The 18,073-nt window shown below is 40.0% G+C and overlaps 1 protein-coding gene across 2 annotated transcripts in view; it reads right to left on the bottom strand.

Moving 5' to 3' along the window:
• LOC109021235 (glutamate receptor 2.9-like) overlaps nt 1–18,073 on the bottom strand; it is a 58,015-nt gene that overhangs the window by 7,098 nt on the left and 32,844 nt on the right. The window lies entirely within an intron of this gene.

The following is an 18,073-nucleotide window of genomic DNA, read 5'->3' as shown; positions in this document are numbered from 1 at the left end:
ATACTCTTCCAAAAGATTCAAATCAAATGTAAACGCTTCAAATTTAATTAACCACACCTACTCGTATATAAAATCCTCAATACAGTAACCCCAAAAATTACCAACTTCTCTACATATCACTTATACTCACATTTCAACAATATAATCATAAAATTTTTTTTACCAATACTCATCGAAAGCTTTCTATTCTTAAGTCATCGCACCCAATTCTTCATAGTCCTGATCCTCAGCTAAAATATCCAACAATCATTTGAAAATATTGGAGATAAGAGGGGGGTGAGTTATCAACAACTCAGTAAGTAGAGAACATATACTAGTATGTAAACATGAGCATTTACAGATTTCATGATGCAGAACAAAACACTTTATTTTCATAATGCAGAGTCATAACATATTATAAAAATATCATAGCGAAAGTTCAAAAATATTTTTATTTAAATTCTTTTGGCATAGCATAACTGACCACCATCGTACCAGAGCATCATATCGCATCAGAGGCCATGTTTAACCCCCGTGGTAGGGTTGTGCAAACCCCGGTAGCTAACCGAGCAGAAACAGAATGTGAATCTTCCCCTTATTTATTCTCGGAGCCCCGAGTGTGCACACAGGAAAGACCACCAGAAAACCACTTTGTTTCCAAAGTGGGTGCACCAGAAACAGAATAGTTGGTACCAACCCAAACAGAAGCCACTATTAGCACCCGTGGTAGGTCAAATAGGTCATCATCCACAAACCACATCCCAATTCAGAATGTCATGCCAAAAATTTTCAGAAATCACATCATATCAGAATACGGAACACCTTCAGAACAGAACAGAATTTTCAGAAAGCATATCATATCAGAGTACAGACCATCTTCAGAACAGAACAGAGTTTCCAGAAATCACAAAACATTATTTTATGCACAAACTTTCATATTCGCTCTCTTTTTCAGAGTTTAGAAGCAAAATGCAAAATAGCTCATGTCTACACCAGTCATGCCAGAAAATACTTTATTCTTAAACAGAATCTCATGAGTAATGCAGAAACAAATAACTGAGGTAGTTCAAATATATTTTCATAACAAAACATATTTATTTTCAAAAATCAACCTCAGTCCATTTTATTTTTATGCAAATCTAGCATAGAAACCCCGCTTACCTGGACTTCTTAGCTTTTTTTCGAAAATTTCCTCAATAATGCCGAACAAACTTAATTGTCACCTATAAAATAATCACGTAAATTTTCATAAATTTCTATTCAATCTCGTATTTCGATATTTAAGCCTAAACTTCTAAAATTACCTATTTTTAATTCCTCAAAATTGAAAATTCTCATTATTCCTAAAATACTAGCATCACTTTCTAAACTCATCAATATCCAATTTAATAACTCCGACTAAAACATTAAATTCTAACTTATTTACGAATGAGACCTTACTATAAATTATAAAACTAAAAAAAGAACATAACTATATCGAAACCATTAAAACCATAGCTTTTGTTTAAATAAAAAATATTCTTTTAAAAGGATTCAAAATAAGATTTTACACTTACTGATCATTCTAAAAAAAAAATTTATCAATATTTACTTAATAAATATTCCGATAAAATATCAGTCTCTTAAAAATACCAACTTAACCAAATAAACCCACATGCAGCCCAAATAAATTTTTTTTTACTAAAACCGTGTATCAAACATAATAAAATCAGGCCTGATAAAATAAAAAAAAATACACAAGTCTTTCAAAATGACGTATGTCTCATTAATCTCAAGTCCAGTCCACAAAAAAATAGCTCATTAGATTTAAACACTAATCAGTTAAAACTAAGCCATCAGCATAAGTCTTGTAGTCCATTAAAAGCCTTTCCAAAAATTTAAAGCATGTTTTAGAAAATAAAAGGGTAGGAACGTAAAAACAGACTCTTCTTCTTTACCGAAATATCTAATATATACTGTTTCCCTTATAGTCAACTAACAGACACTAAAGAAGACTAAAACATGAGTTGCGGCAGGACTTACTCAAGGGGAAACTAGGCGGCAGCGTGCGATGACTGGACTGGGTAGGCAGTGGCGGAGCGGCTGGAGAGCAGGCGTGCGGCTGAGCTTCCGTCGAGCTGCGCTGAGTACGAGAGAGAGAGGGAGAGGTGAGCGAGAGAGAACGGTGGGAGACAGAGCACAGAGACAGAGCTTGGCTTACCGAGGGTGGTCACGGCGGACCTGAGCGTACGACCGGCGTCTTCTGGTTGTTCCCGCTTGAGGCTGAGCAGTTTGGGTGGCGGCGCTGGGGTTCACTATGGAGGAAGGCTGGTGCTCTGTTTTTCGGTGGTGCAAACAGAGGTGGGTTTACGTGGAGAGGGTGGTGGCGCGCGGCTTGAGTGGTGGACCTGGGTGGCTGAGGTTCCGTGCGTGGACTGAGTTCGGTGGAGAACGACGTGTTGGCATGGCTGTGGGGGGTGACGGGGCTGCTGAACGCAACCGAGGCTTGCGGTTTGGTGCTTTACGGAAGTGTAGGGATTGGCTGCAAGGCCACGGTTTCTTGTGTGCTGGGGCGTGAAAATGAGGGCAGCGGCAGTGAGTGGGTACAGTGGTTGATGGAGGCTGAGACGTGAAGAGAAAAAAAAAAAAAACAGCAATGAAACTTGCTAGCGCAGTGGAGAAGGGATCTCGGTTTGGCGAAGAGGAGGACGAGCGGCACTTAGTCTAGGGTTGAGATGATAACCGTAAGTATGTATATAAAGGAGATATAAATAGTAAAGGGAAAAACCTAGATGAAGGGGATGAAAAGGGAATGCATGAAAATGGCAAACGGGTAAGACGTGCTCTGGGTGCTTCCAAGGAACGGGTTCTTAAGTCTAAAGAGAAAAAAAAAATAAAGAAAATAACATAAAATAAATATACTTAAACCTAAACTCTCTTTTAAAAAAAATTATTAATGAACCCAAATGATTTTAAAACAGCCAATGAAATAAAAATAATTCAAACGCAGTGATTACAATGAAACTAAATAATTAAATCCAATAATAAGTTAATTTAATTTGAGAAGAAATTTAAACGGATAACAGTAATTAATTTAAAGAAAGCACTTCAAAAAAAATAATTTTTGTAAACTAAAAATCATAAAATAACCCAATTAAAAAAAATCTAATAATTTTAAAACAAGAGAATAAATTTTGAATCAATAAAAATAATTTCTTTATTAAAATTACACTAAAATATGGGATGTTACATTATCTATTGTTGAACCTCCCTAAATTTTACATTTGTGTACACCTCTTAAAACTTTTTCTCAAGAGCCAAGTGTGATATGCATAGAATGGAGAAGTTAAATGAATGGAAGTCAACTTGATTTTCGTTCTCAATTTTTTTCTTCAATGCATTGTCGAAATGATCAACAAAATTTTTAAGGTTTGTCCTAGCATGCATGTAGCCGTCGAAGAAAGCGTTCATGCTCTCACTACATTGAGTTGTACTCATTACTGCCCAAAATGAATTCTTTAAATATACCGGCACCCAAAACTCTCTCTCCGCATATAAGCTTTGCAACCATGTATTTTCATGCAAGTTGAACGTATCCTTGAGGCTGTTCCAAGAATTCTCAAACTCTTCGATTGTAAGGGAGTCATAGACACAAGATAACAACTTACTTTTCAGGTCACATTTGTATTGAGTATGAGAACCAAACTTCTCAGGGACTTTTCGCAGTATGTGCCACAAGCAATATCTATGCTGCGTGCTGGTAAAGATAATGACGATCACAATTTTCATTGCACGATCTTGATCTGTGATAATAGTATTCGGCGCTTTCTCATCCATATAATCAAGCCAAGTTTTAAATAACTATGCAAATGATTCTGTATCCTCACTTGAAATAAGGTCTGCATCCAAAAGGATTGACTGTCCATAGTGGTTTACACCCACGAAAGGTGCAAATAGCATTACATACCTATTTGTCAGGTATGTGGTATCGAATGTTACCACATCTCTAAAGTAGTTGTAGGCCCCTCTACTACGGGCATCCGCCCAAAATACATTTTTCATCCTATCATCATCATCCAATTCCATGAGACTGAAAAAACCATCATTCTTGTATTGTATCTTTCTAAAGTACTCAAACAGCGCTTGAGCACCACCTTTACTAAAGCGCAGCCTTATCAATATAGTTAAGACAATCTTTTTCTCCAAATGGTATGTTCTCAAACCCACCCGCCTCAGTCACAAGAGCATGGAAACTGTTATTCATCCGTATGCCAGCCTGATCATTTGTATCCAACACTCTCCTAACAGACTCATTAACTTCTCTGTTGCATCTGAAAAACTTGGATTTTCTTGGACTAAGCACACGATTGTGTGTTAAATACGAATGTGACACATAGTTTCACATCCTTTAACATCACATTCATCCTTGCCTTACAATCTGTCTTGCTTGTTGGCCATGGCTTGGAGACGTTTGATGCCCTATTTCGTGCCTTGCCACCACGAGCACATCCCACAGTGATATATTTGACAGTCTCATCTTTCTCCCTTTTACTCATTTGTGTCATAACTCCAAAACTACATAGTTTTCTGTAATGTTTATATTATGTCATCAACTCATTCTTTGACTCAAAGCGCATCCCTAGCTTTGGCTCTTCAATGATATCACCCCCATTAGTAGGCTCTATATGAAGTGACTCGGAACTGCAAGCCTATTTGGTATCAACCGTATTACCCAAAGAGCCAGTAGAGTTCGTTTCAACTTCTATCGAATCTAATGTGGCCTCACTAATTTCTTCAATAAAGTTAGTTTGCTGCACTTTATTTTCCTACAAATTAGGGGAAAAGAGTATTATATGACAATATATGTTGTCGATAATGTGAAAGACAACATGTGGAAAATCTAACACATCACCTCGTTGCCACATGGATATGGGTTGGTAGATGTCGGAGAAACAAATGCGGTAAAGCCGAACATGAGCTAGCAGCGACACTAGTGCTAGTTTGTACACTAGAACTAGCAGCTATACTAGAGCTAATACTGGTTGCGGAACTAGACATAGGAGCGGAAGTAGACATGACAACGGAAGTATCTATTGTAGCAAAAGTAGAGTTCCATGAGTGTTACTGCAGTTTTCAAAAAAAAAAATATATAAATATAAATAATTGGACCAAATATTCAAGTTCAACATTAACTACAATAAATACTCTAAGAAATCATCACCTAATTGCTCCATGGATATGGGTAGGCAGTTGGAGGATGTCTCATCATTGGTATGACAGAATTATACAAGGCAGTACTTGACGTGACAGAGGAACTACTCAAGGCAGCAGTTCTAGATGCGGCAGCGAAACTACTCAAGGCATCAGTACTTGAAGCGGCAACGGAAGTAGAGTTCCATGGGTGTTGCTGCAGTTTTCCATAAAAAATCTAAACATAACTAATTAGAACAAAAACTCAAGTTCAGAAAATTAAAGCACACTAACTACAATAAATACTCCAAGAAACTATCACCTAGTTGCTTCATGAATATGGGTAGGCAGTTGGAGGAGGTCCTATCATTGACATGGTGGAACTATACAAGGTAGCGGAACTTAGGCCGTAGAGAGCTTTTTTCAACTAACAAACATGATCAGGAAAGCGAGGGTCAATATATCTAGGGGTTGTTCCATATAAACATGTTCAGTGAGATGCCCGTTGAGGAACGCATTTTTGAAATAAAGTTGGCGAAGAGGCCATTTGTTGGTCACAGCAAGAGAGAGAACAACACGGACAGTGGTAGCCTTGATGACAGGACTAAAAGTGTTAGTGTAGTCAAGACCAGGGTTCCTTTTACTTCCCCAGATTCTGGCACAACTTCCCTGCAATATTCCGTGCCACTAGCATGCAATATTAATGATGGTGGACACATTTTTATTTTTTCATGAACTTTGTTTGCAGAGGAAAACAACCCGCTACTGCTGCTCATGGAGCCAGCAATGTGACATCTAAAAAGGGCCGTGGAGCTGGTGGTTTGCAAAATCAGCTGGTTAATAGGGCATTGGAAGGTTTATCTCATGGTGGAAGAAGCGGGGGGACTAGGGGCAGAGGCAGGGGATGGGCGTGGGCTGGACGTGGAAGAGGAAGAGGTAACCGGTAGGCTTGGTATGTGCCAGGCATGAATGGACAAATTCAATGCCTACCGGAAGTATATGACTAGAAGCAATTCTTTATTCAAGTTCTTCTCTGTTGGAGCTAGATTTGATTCATGGTGGAAGCTGATGAGTTTCTAGATTCGATTATGGTCTAACAGTTATATTCCTATGGAGCTTGTCCAGTAGTTTTCGTGCCTTGAGTTGTTGATCATTTCTAATTTAACTGATGAAAGCAGCAGCCAGTATTGATTCAGGAATCTCTCATCTGTGCACGCCCTTCACTTTGTGTATGCGCGAGTTTGTATTTTAATGGCAGTTAACTTGCACTCAGAGGAATGATTTTATAATTCAGACAAGTTGTAGAATGTAATTATGTTTGGTTGAATGAGAACTTAACGATTATGCACTCGAAATAAGGTTTGTGTTTGTTTTTGTGCAAAAATGTTTTTATTTTTCAAATTATGTATTGTGTTGTTTGAAGCATAGTAGTGATTATATCTACGACTTTTTCTCTTTTATTTTTTTTTTTCGGAGAGAAGAATTTATGACTTTATATTCTATTTTCTTATTACAAAAGGATGATAAAAGAGTTGAACTTGAGTTGCACTTGGAGGAAATTTCTTGTTGAGAGTCTATGCATTCTCGAGATTAGTCGGAACGCAGTTATTGGACACCCGTGTCATTCAAAAAAAAAAAAATAGTTGAACTGTGAATGTCACCAGTTTACAAAAGAATATATTAGCACAAAATATTTACAGACTGTCTGAAATCGATACTGACAATATTGTCATTATAGTTCAATTTATATTTCAAATCAACGTATATGGCCTGAGACGATAAAGGTTTAGGGATGAAGAATAGTTCAATCTCTGTGCTTAAACGATCAGGAATTCATGGCCATCAGGCGAGGTTTGACGGCGCACTAGAGTATCAGGAGTATACATGAATTCCTGCCTCGAAGAGCATTCATTCACGTCCGGTGCGCCTTCTTCTGCACTCGATGTGCCTGCCAGAGTAGGAGCTCTTCCCAGATTCTTGGTATGAAATATTCTTATTAGTTCTACAGCCTTCTTCCAGCTCTCATCTGTGTCTGTCGGAGTCGCATCTCTTCCTCTAGTAAGAATATGAAAGTACCTTACGAGTCTAACCACCTTCTTCCAAACGCTCTCATCACCTGGAGTAATGTTTCCTTCGTAAGCATCTTGACGTCGATGACTTACAGACAGATGAATTAGTGATAGCAGAAGACAAATGGTAGATGTGGAGAAAGATCATAGATAAAGAACCAAAAAGCTCTGGAGTCTCAAGCTATTAGGTGTGTTGGAAGTTAAGTTGGTTGAACACTCGTGATGGAGTCAGCCATTTATCTTCCAGTGACTTCAACTCTCCACTCTCAGATAGCTTCAAAATGGCTTCAGAAAAATCCTTGACAATTGGCGACCCTTTCTGGAAGGCCTAAGAGAGGGAGCAAGAGAAGATCAAGAATTACTATTAGGTTTTTTTGCAGAAGATGAAACAGTTGTCAACCTTTTGAGAAGAATCGAAAAAGACAATTAACAAGAAAAAGTAAAAAGTTTTGCGAGTAGTCTAAAATGAACCTTAATTGGCTCAGCTCACAACTCTAAACAACAATGTTTAAAGTCAACTACTCACAAAGGCCAATCCACCGTATCTGTTGATAGGCATGGAGCGACTGTATCCCTTGCAGTACTTGTTGAGGAAAACCTTCTCATACGGGAGTTCGAGGAAGGCAGCAGCTATATTCTTGAATTGGAATTCCTCAAGGTACATGTATTCATTGCTGACATTCACAATATTCTCTCAACTGAAGTTAAGCCCATTCTCCACGTATTTCCTTACAAATGAGTTGTTTTTCTCTGCAACCAACTTTCAGGTTGTTTTTCTTCAACGACTGAATGTCTGTAAACGTTGGTCGAAGTTGTTGAACGGTGAGCATTGAAGACAGGTTAGCAGTGTAGCTCGATGTTAGGACCAACACGACAAAGAGCCAAACTACAATAACCACGCGTGTGGAGTTGTTATGGATTTTTTCCCCTGCAACATAAAACCATGTGGTATGAGTCTTCGATTCATAGGTAAAGCCTAATAGAATATCTTAGGATCTATACTGAAATTGATACATACTATGAGCAAAGAACAGAGAGGAGATGGTAAACCACAGGGCAGTGCTAATCTGACTGTTCCATGGGCCACTAAATTCTGGATTGCATTGGTGCTCCAGGAACCAAACTACGAGCATTGTGTAGATCAAGATGGCACCAGTGACTACCCACAATTCCCAGGTGAAAGGCACTGTAAACATCAATGCTGACCATTCAGGTTTTGCCTGTGCCATCATTTCCAAACTTGAGTCGGCATATGGAAGAGTAAAATCCACGTACTGCAGTCGCTTGGCTAATATGGTGAAGTCGCCAATTACAGCATCGTATGTCTTTTATTGTATTTCATTTTCGACCCACATGACAAGCATAAGATCTTAATCAGAACAAAAAATTGATCTTAATCATAACAAAAACGAGTCGGATTAGTTCACAGGGGCTTCTTTTGTATCTAGTCATTGATTAATCGCTCTTCTAATGGTTCTCTTTGTCCCTCCGAGTTAATTTCAAATGACTTATCAGAGAAGTTTTGAACAATTTTAAATGTAAATCGGATGGTGGTTTCTAAAAGAACGAGGCGTCGTTTATATGGAGAATAATTTTAGTACGTATTAAGTTTCTACAGTACAAAAACAACTCCAGGAAAAATGGCAGAGAAAAAGTTGTTACCTTGTTATAGACACCATAAATTAGATCATCGTAGCTCCCATTGTGTGCCTCAAATTCATAAGGAAGATGATACCCTAAAAGGTCTCGTACCATATAGAAAATTTGGATGCAGAAGCCATCATATTTGTTTTGATTTGGCTTCTCTCCATACTTAACCTTCACAAATTTATCAAACGTTGCTCTGCCAGGAACTGCAATTTTCAGTGGCTTTGCATCGGTGGGCATTTCCCAACCTGTTGGAGTCCGTTTCAAGTTTCCTGGCCAAGTTACTGGACCGGACAAAGTGTTGGCCGAGTTAGAATCTACATTACCACGTCCATTTTTCTCCTCACCTTTTTCTATAGAAGGGCTGATCAATGAGAAGCCAAACTCTGGTGTCCAGAAGTCTATTTCTTTGTATCTCTTCCCAATCACATTTACAATCCTCAGTGTAGAACTGTCTAAGAGCTGGCCTCCTTCAAAATGTATTTTTCCACTTACACCCGAGAAATTGCTTAATAACATATTGTCTAACAATATCTTTGGACTACTGGTACTGTTAGTGGTCATTCTCTCTATCGCTTGTGTAACAACTCTGTTATGATGCTGGAATAAAGAGGCGAAACCTAAGCTGAACCTAAGCTGAAGTGAAGATGAGAAGTATCGAACTGAAGTGAACTGGAGCTAAGTTGAAGTAAAGACAAGGACGGCGTCGTTTGCAATCAAGATGGAGTGGGTGGTTGGTTACGGGGCGCAACGTTTTGGCATTGATAAGCCAAAACGGTGCGTTCAGCTTTAAGGAAATATTAGTGTTAGAAATGTTAGTGTTAATTTTGTTATAGTCAGCTGGTGTTAGCTTTAAGAAGAAGTCAGTTTTTATTTACATTGTATGACGCAGCGTTTTGGGTTATGACCAAAACGGTGCATCTTGGCAGTCACAGTGAACAGCAGGTAACATTAGTTTTGCCTGCAAAGTTTGTTAGACCTTGGGGGTATTTGGGGAGAAGGACGTGAGGTGAGTGGATTATTCTGGACGTGGGAAATTTATAGCTGTAGTTGTTGCAGGAGGAAGGGACTACCTCGAATGGGTTCCAACGTATCAATATCCATGCATTTATTCATATTCTTCTCTGTTATTACCATTTCATCAAACACCTGTAATGCACTTGAATCTTAGACCAGCGCCGCAACATCCCCTTTCCATTCATCCCTTCCATCGTTCATTACAATAAGAAATATAGTGAGGAATTACTAAGGGTTCTAACAAGTGGTATCTTGAGCACCGATCCTGCCACCATAATCCTACCAGACCCAACCACAAAGAGTTATAGACAATACACAACCCAGAAAAACCACACAACCATACACATTGCCTTCTACAAGCTCAGAATCTTCAAACCATGGCCGAAGCAACAAGATCCAAACAGATGCAGCAGCAGATTGACGCCTTGGAGGAGAACCATTTAGCCAACCAAACACGCTTCAACACCATTGACGAGAGACTAGACCAGCTCACTGAAATGCTTCGAACCTTGGTGGCTCACCAGGGAAATATAGCACGGGACTTGCACAATCAACAAGAGAATGAACAAGTGCAACAAAGGGACACAGCTGTACGAGGTATTCGTTTGGATTTTCCTCACTTTATGGGAGAAAACCCATCTGCTTGGATCTTTAAGGCGTCACAGTACGTTGAATATCATCAAACAAACCCAGCCCAAAAGCTACTATTGGCCTTATACCACATGGAGGGAGAAGCCTTAGTATGGTATCAAGAGGCCTTAGATACAGCCCAGTTTGTGAGCTGGGAAACATTGGTGCGAGCTATGTTGATTCACTTTGGACCAACTGCTTATGACGACCCTATGGAAACCTTGACAAGGTTGAAGCAAATCACCACAGTAGCAGCCTATAAGGCTAGTTTTGAAGCAATCTCGAATAGAGTGAGGGGCTTACCCGACCACCATAAGCTGAGCTGCTTTCTCAGCGGGCTTAAGGATGAAATAAGATTACCTCTTCGCATGTTTAACCCACACAACTTAACAGCAGCATTTGGCTTAGCACGAATTCAAGAAGAATACCTTAATAGTGCTAAGAAACCAATTAAGTTTGTGGGGGAGAAGGGGCAGTTCAGTCCCACTAACAACTATGGTTCTTATGGGAGTAGTGGTGCTGCCGGGGGTCACAACCAGAAATACGGTCCTCCTATCAAAATTTTTTTTTCTACGGAATGGGATGAGAAGCGTAAGAAAGGTCTGTGCTATCATTGCGATGAAAAGTGGAATCCCAACCATAATTGCAAAAAAGCCAAAGTGTACCTCCTACAAGGAGTGGAGAATTCGGAGGAGAGGGAGGTAATTGAAGAGGAAATTCCGGTTGCTGATTTACTTGTTGAAGGGGACTTAAAACAAAAAGTGGTTGTGGTAGAACCCGAGATATCTTTAAATGCAATTACGGGAACTCCTAGCTCTAAGACGATGCGACTCATGGGGTGGATGGGAAGGACACAAGTGGTCCTTTTGGTTGACTCCGGGTCAACCCATAGCTTCGTGGATCCCTCTATTGCTCAAACAGCCAAGCTGGTGGTTGATAAGGCAAAGCAACTTGCTGTCAAAGTGGCTAATGGACAGCTAGTTCAAGGCTTAGGCTACTGCAGCAACGCAAAGGTCAAGGTACAAGGTATATCATTTTACCCCTCCTTTTATGTTTTACCTCTTGAAGGTTGTGATGTCGTTCTTGGGGTAGATTGGTTGGAGACACTTGGAACCATTGCTTGGAATTTTCATGAGTTGTCCATGAAATTTCTGTATCTTGGAAAAAATGTTGAGTTGTTGTGACTGAAATTGGAAGGTTTGACCCTTACTAAGGGAGAAAAGTCAATGCTTACATCCATGCAAAGGGGGAAGGGTTTATTCTTGCAGCTGGTTAGTGAAACCAATGTGTTGGGAATCTCGGGTGGAGGAGATAAGGTGCAGAATCTGATTTCACAGTTTACAAGGGTGTTTGATATTCTGAAGGGACTTCCACCCTCAAGGCCCCAAGACCATAGAATACCCCTTAAAGAAGGAACCTAACCTATTACCTCTAGACCTTACCGTTACCCACACTACCAAAAGTCAGAAATTGAGAAGATAGTGGTTGAGTTACTTGAATCAGGTGTAATAAGACCCAGCTCAAGTCCCTTTTCGTCCCCTGTACTTTTGGTCCGTAAGGCGGATGTGCGTCGATTATCGAGCACTTAACTAAGAAACCATAAAGGATAAGTTTCCTATTCCTGTTATTGATGAACTCTTGGATGAGTTACACGGGTCGGTGGTCTTTTCGAAGCTAGATTTGAGGTCCGGTTATCACCAAATCAGAGTGGTCGATGAGGATGTGGCAAAAACAGCATTTAGAACTCACGAAGGGCACTATGAGTTTCTAGTGATGCCATTTGGCTTGACTAATGCCCAATCAACTTTTCAAGGGCTGATGAACGAGATGTTTCGACCATATTTGCGAAAATTTGTTTTAGTATTTTTTGACGACATCCTAGTGTACAGTAGCTGCTGGACAGATCATTTAATGCACTTGCGCATGGTGCTGGAGGTACTACAAAGAAACCAATTATTCGCTAAATTGTCCAAGTGTCAATTTGGGATCAATGAAGTAGAGTATTTGGGACACATAGTAAGTGAAAAGGGGGTGATGGCTGACCCACGGAAGGTGGCTGCTATGCTTGACTGGCCCGTACCAGCAAATGTCAAATCCTTAAGAGGATTTTTGGGGTTGACGGGATATTATCGTAAATTTATAAAGGGGTATGGAACAATTGCTGCACCATTAACGGATTTACTTAAAAAGCATGCCTTTGTGTGGAATGAGGTTGCTTTACAAGCTTTTAAGGAGCTGAAATTGGCTGTGACACAACCCCCAGTCCTTAGATTGTCGGATTTTACCCAACCATTCACGATTGAGTGTGATGCAAGTGGAAGGGGAATGGGGGCAGTCTTGATGCAGGTGGGATAGCCACTTGCTTACATGAGTAAGGCTTTGAAGGGCAAGGAACTCCTTCTCTCCACATATGAGAAAGAGCTCCTCGCATTAGTGACGGCGGTAAGAAAATGGAGGCCCTACCTTTTAGGGCAGTCCTTCGTTATTAAAACGGACCAGCAGGCATTAAAATTCTTACTAGAGCAACGTGTAGGCACCGTAACTCAGCAAAAGTGGGTGAGCAAATTAATGGGATATGATTTTATTATCACTTACAAGAAAGGAAAAGAAAACGTGGTAGCGGATGCATTGTCAAGAAAAGAAGAAGAAGGGGAGTTAGAGGTTGGAACCTTAGCCATGATAACGTTTCCAACACCCGAATGGGTAGAGGAACTTAAAGCCAGCTATGAGGAGTCAGTTGAGCTTAAGGAGGTCCTAAAACAATTAAGGGATATTACTGCTGTACCAAGCAATTATCAGATGCATCAAGGCTTATTATTGAAGAAGGGCAGAATAGTCATTGCATCGGATTACTCTTTCAAGGGCAAAGTTTTGCAGTACATACATGATAATCCTATGGGTGGTCACTCGGGTTATTTACGAACCTATCAAAGGGCTAAACGGGATTTTTATTGGAAGGGTATGAAAAAAGACATAAAAAAGGTGGTGAGGGAGTGTGTGATTTGTCAAGCAGTGAAATATGAAACAACACCACCAGCGGGGTTGTTGCAGCCCTTACCCGTGCCTACACAAGCATGGACAGACATTTCCATGGATTTCATCGAAGGGTTGCCCAAGTCCAGTGGTTGTAATGTGATATTAGTGGTTGTGGACAGATTCACAAAATTTGGGCACTTCATACCCTTGTCGCATCCTTACACAGCAGCTGGGGTGGCTAGTCTGTTTATGAATCATGTGTTCAAATTACATGGCCTACCTCGAACTATAGTGACAGATCGTGACCCAAAATTTGTGAGTTCCTTTTGGCAATCTTTCTTTTCTTTACAGGGGTCAGCTCTTAATCTAAGCTCTGCCTACCATCCGCAATCCGATGGACAGACAGAGGCCCTCAATAAATGCTTGGAAGGTTACCTACGATGCTATGCGGGATCTACACCTCAGAAGTGGTCACAGTGGCTACCATTCGCGGAATGGTGGTATAATACATCTTATCATACAACTACTAAGATGACCCCTTTCCAAGCCCTCTATGGGTACCCCCCACCATTACTCCTGTCATACATACCCGGGACTTCCAACAACCAATCGGTGGATCAAACTTTACAAGGCAGAGACAAAGTTATAAAAATTCTTAAGGAGAACTTGGAAGAAGCAAGGAATCGAATGAAAATACAAGCTGACAGGCATAGAACCGAGAGAACATTCGAAGAGGGGAAATGGGTGTACCTGAGGCTACAACCCTTCCGACAGAAATCTTTAGCACTTCGCCGAAATATGAAGTTGTCTCCTCGGTATTTCGGGCCGTTCCAAGTTGAGAAGAAGATCGGGCAAGTTGCTTATCGGCTTAAGCTGCCCCCATCATCCCGCATACACCCTACCTTCCACGTATCGTGCCTAAAAAAGAAGGTGGGAAACTCAATACAGCCGCTTGCCACACTACCTCCCGTGGATTCACAAGGTGAAGTCCTTCCCAAGCCTGAAAAAGTGATAGATCGTCGTCTGAAGAAAGAGGGAAACCGTGGGGTAACTGAAATACTGGTTAAATGGAGGGGATTAGAAGATGAAGAGAACTCGTGGGAGAGGCTATGGAAATTACAGCAGCTTTACCCGCACCTTGTGGGCAAGGTGCTGTGAAGAATGGGGAAATTGTTATGATGCTGGAATAAAGAGGCGAAACCTAAACTGAACCTAAGCTGAAGTGAAGATGAGAAGTGTAACACCCCGTATTTTAGTGTATTTTAATGAATGAATTATTTTTATTGATTCAGAATTTATTCTCTTGTTTTAAAATTATTGGATTTTTAATTAGACTATTTTTATGATTTTTAGTTTACGAAAATTATTTTTTTTGAAGTGCTTTCTTTAAATTAATTATTGTTATGTGTTTAAATTTCTTCTCGAATTAAATTAACTTATTGTTGGGTTTAATTATTTGTTTTCAATTTAATCACTGTGTTTGAATTATTTTATTTCACTTGCAATTTTAAAATCATTTCCGTTGAATCATTTTTATGACCCAAGATGTGAGGTTTGGACCTCATTTCTTTTCCCTCTATTTTTCTTTTCTTCTTTTCTTTTTCTTTTCTTTTCTTTTCTTTTTCTCCTCCTGGTCTTCCTCCCCGCGCGCGAGTTCTTCTCTCTCTCTCTCGCCGTGCAGCCGTTCCTCACCCAGCCCGCTGCCGTCGCGCCGCCGTGCGCGACACCGCCCAGCCGACTAGATCCCCCACCGGCCGGCGACCTCACCCCCCAAATCCCAGCCCCTACCTCGCCGCCGGTAGCCCGCACGCACCCCACAAAGCCGCGGCGTTCTTTGTGCTCGCGCCCCGCCGTCGCGCCACCACCGGCCACCATCTCTTCACCACTTCATCCCCAACCTCCCAGCTACCCAATGGATCCAACCCCGGCTCCGATCCGTCACCGGTGAAGCCCCACCAAGTCCATTTCCGATTTGTGCATTTTTGGCCTAAAACACCCCTTGCGCCGCCACCCACGGCAAACCACCACCATCAATGGCTTCACCGACCTCTCTAGGCCCTACCCTATCAATTTTGGGTCTTGGTTTGTCTACGTTGAAAAGTGGGTTTTTGAGACCCACGGCCAGAGTGTATTTTACACTGTTTCGTTGCTGAGCCGCCACTTCTTGCAGTTTCGTGATCCTTTGGAAATCATTATATAGCAATGTAAGTATTTTTCAAAGAATTCTCGTGAATTTAATGTATTTTTGCACTAGCACATTACACTGTATTTAATTGCTGATCGGTTTTGCCGGACTGAATCTGAGGAGTAAGCGGGATTGATTGTATTGGGTGATGGAGTTGTTAGCATGATTGGTTTAGACTATGAGATTTGTTGGCGGTTTGGGTTTAAATATTGGTGTTTTGTGTATGACGTGGGTTGTGGTGGATATTGGTGATTTTATGAAGTAATGATATATTTTGGGATTATGAAGGTTTTAAGTTTTGAGAAATTTAAAATAGGTTATTTAAGAAGCTTAGGCTTAAATATCGAAATACATGATTGATTGGAAACTTACGGAAATTACGCCATTATTTTTATAGGTGACGATCTATAGTCGGCTCGACATTTTTGAGGAAAATTTTGGAAAAGTTAAGTCGTCCAGGTAAGCGGGGTTCCTATGCTGGATTTGCATAAAAAGAAATGAACTGAGGTTGGTTTGTAAAAATGTGCATGTTGTTTTAAAAAGAAAAAGTGAAAAACAACCTCAGTATATGTTTTGCATTCCCTCATGAGATACGTATGAAAGAGAAAAGAAATGTTTGACATGAAATGTGTAGACATGAGCAATATTTGACATGTTTCTGAAATATACAAAAGAGCGAATATGATATCATTGAAATTTTATGCATGTGATATGAAATGATTTGGATCTGTTTTTGATCAAATAGAAATGATATGAATATGTTTCGCACGTGTTTTGATATGATATGGATATGATAAAACTTTGGCATACTTATCTGTTCTGAATATGGTTCTGATATGATGATACTGTTCACGTGATATGGTTGGTACTACCATGATATGATATGAGTGCACCCACTTTGGAAACAAAGTGGTCTTTTTACGTGTTATTTCCTGTGTGCACACTCGGGGCTCCGAGATTGAAAAATGGGAAGTTCACCACATGATACTGCCTGGTTTGGCCACCGGGGATAGCACAACCCTACCACGGGGGTTAAACATGGTATATGATATGATATGATAAGATGAATATGTTCAGTTATGTTATGCCAAAGTGTTTTTGAATATGAAATGGATCCTCAAATATGAATTGTTGACTTGAGTATGAAATGTCGAAAAGTCGCTCTGATTTTCTGATAACACGTTTTCTGAGATCTGCATATAAAAATAAAATGTTTTGTTTCTGCATATTGAACTTTCTGAAAAGGCTCATGTTTACATGCTAGCATATGTTCTCTGCTTACTGAGTTGTTGATAACTCACCCCTTATCTCCACAAATTTTTCAGATGATTTGAATGTTTCAGTTGAGGATCAAGGATATGGAGCATGGGTGAGAAGAGTTAAGAATGATGGTTTAAGCATAGAAGGTTTATATGGGTATTGATGGTTTTCATTTAGTAAACTTGTTGTGTTCTGATGTTGTGATTTGTCGGGAGATTAATGTTTATATTAAGACTTTGTCTTGTCTTAGAATCGTTATTCTGGAGTAAGTGATGTAAATATATGAGTATTTTGTGCGATAGAGAAAAATTAGAGTATGTACTATGTGGAAGAAAAATGATTTTTAAGTGACATGAGTTAACTCTCCGGACCCTCGAGTACGGGGCGTTACAAGAAGTATCGAACTGAAGTGAACTGGAGCTAAGTTGAAGTAAAGACAGGGACGACTTCGTTTGCAATCAAGATGGAGTGGGTGGCTGGTTACGGGACGCAACGTTTTGGCATTGATAAGCCAAAACGGTGCGTTCAGCTTTAAGGAAATATTAGTGTTAGAAATGTTAGTGTTAATTTTGTTATAGTCAACTGGTGTTAGCTTTAAGAAGAAGTCAGTTTTTATTTACAAGGCTATCATATGCTCACAGAGCATAAATTCCAGGGTGGGAGTTATCTTCCTCTGGATATTCGGCTCTGAATATTTTTTGAAAATGGGCATAAAAATCTCCATACTCAGAATTGCCAATCTCAGAATAGTAAGTCTTGATTCCTATTGCGCCTTCCATAGATGAAATAACGGAGTTGTTGACAGAGTCCAGCTGACTTGTAATGCTGTCTGAGATTATCCAAGGTGAGTCTCTCCCCACGAGTCCCATCTGCTTAGCCTCTCTGAACAAATAAGTTGCCATCTCTAATGAAGAATCAAGGACAATAAAAACCCGAGATTGCGTTTTATGTATGTAACGCCCCATCCCCGAGGGTCCGGAGAGTTAACTCATATAACCTGATAATCAACTCTAACAAGGCTAGAGTACTTCCAAATTCAAGGATATATATATATTTTCTCAAACCTCAAATCAAACGTAAATACTTCAATTAAATAAACCATATAAACTCATCTATCCAATTTTCAATCCAGCAACTCAAA

The sequence above is a fragment of the Juglans regia genome, chromosome 4 (assembly GCF_001411555.2).
Source record: "Juglans regia cultivar Chandler chromosome 4, Walnut 2.0, whole genome shotgun sequence".
Lineage (NCBI taxonomy): Eukaryota > Viridiplantae > Streptophyta > Magnoliopsida > Fagales > Juglandaceae > Juglans > Juglans regia.
Note: the sequence above shows the minus strand (reverse complement) of the source record. Positions and strands in the feature narration are given on the sequence as shown.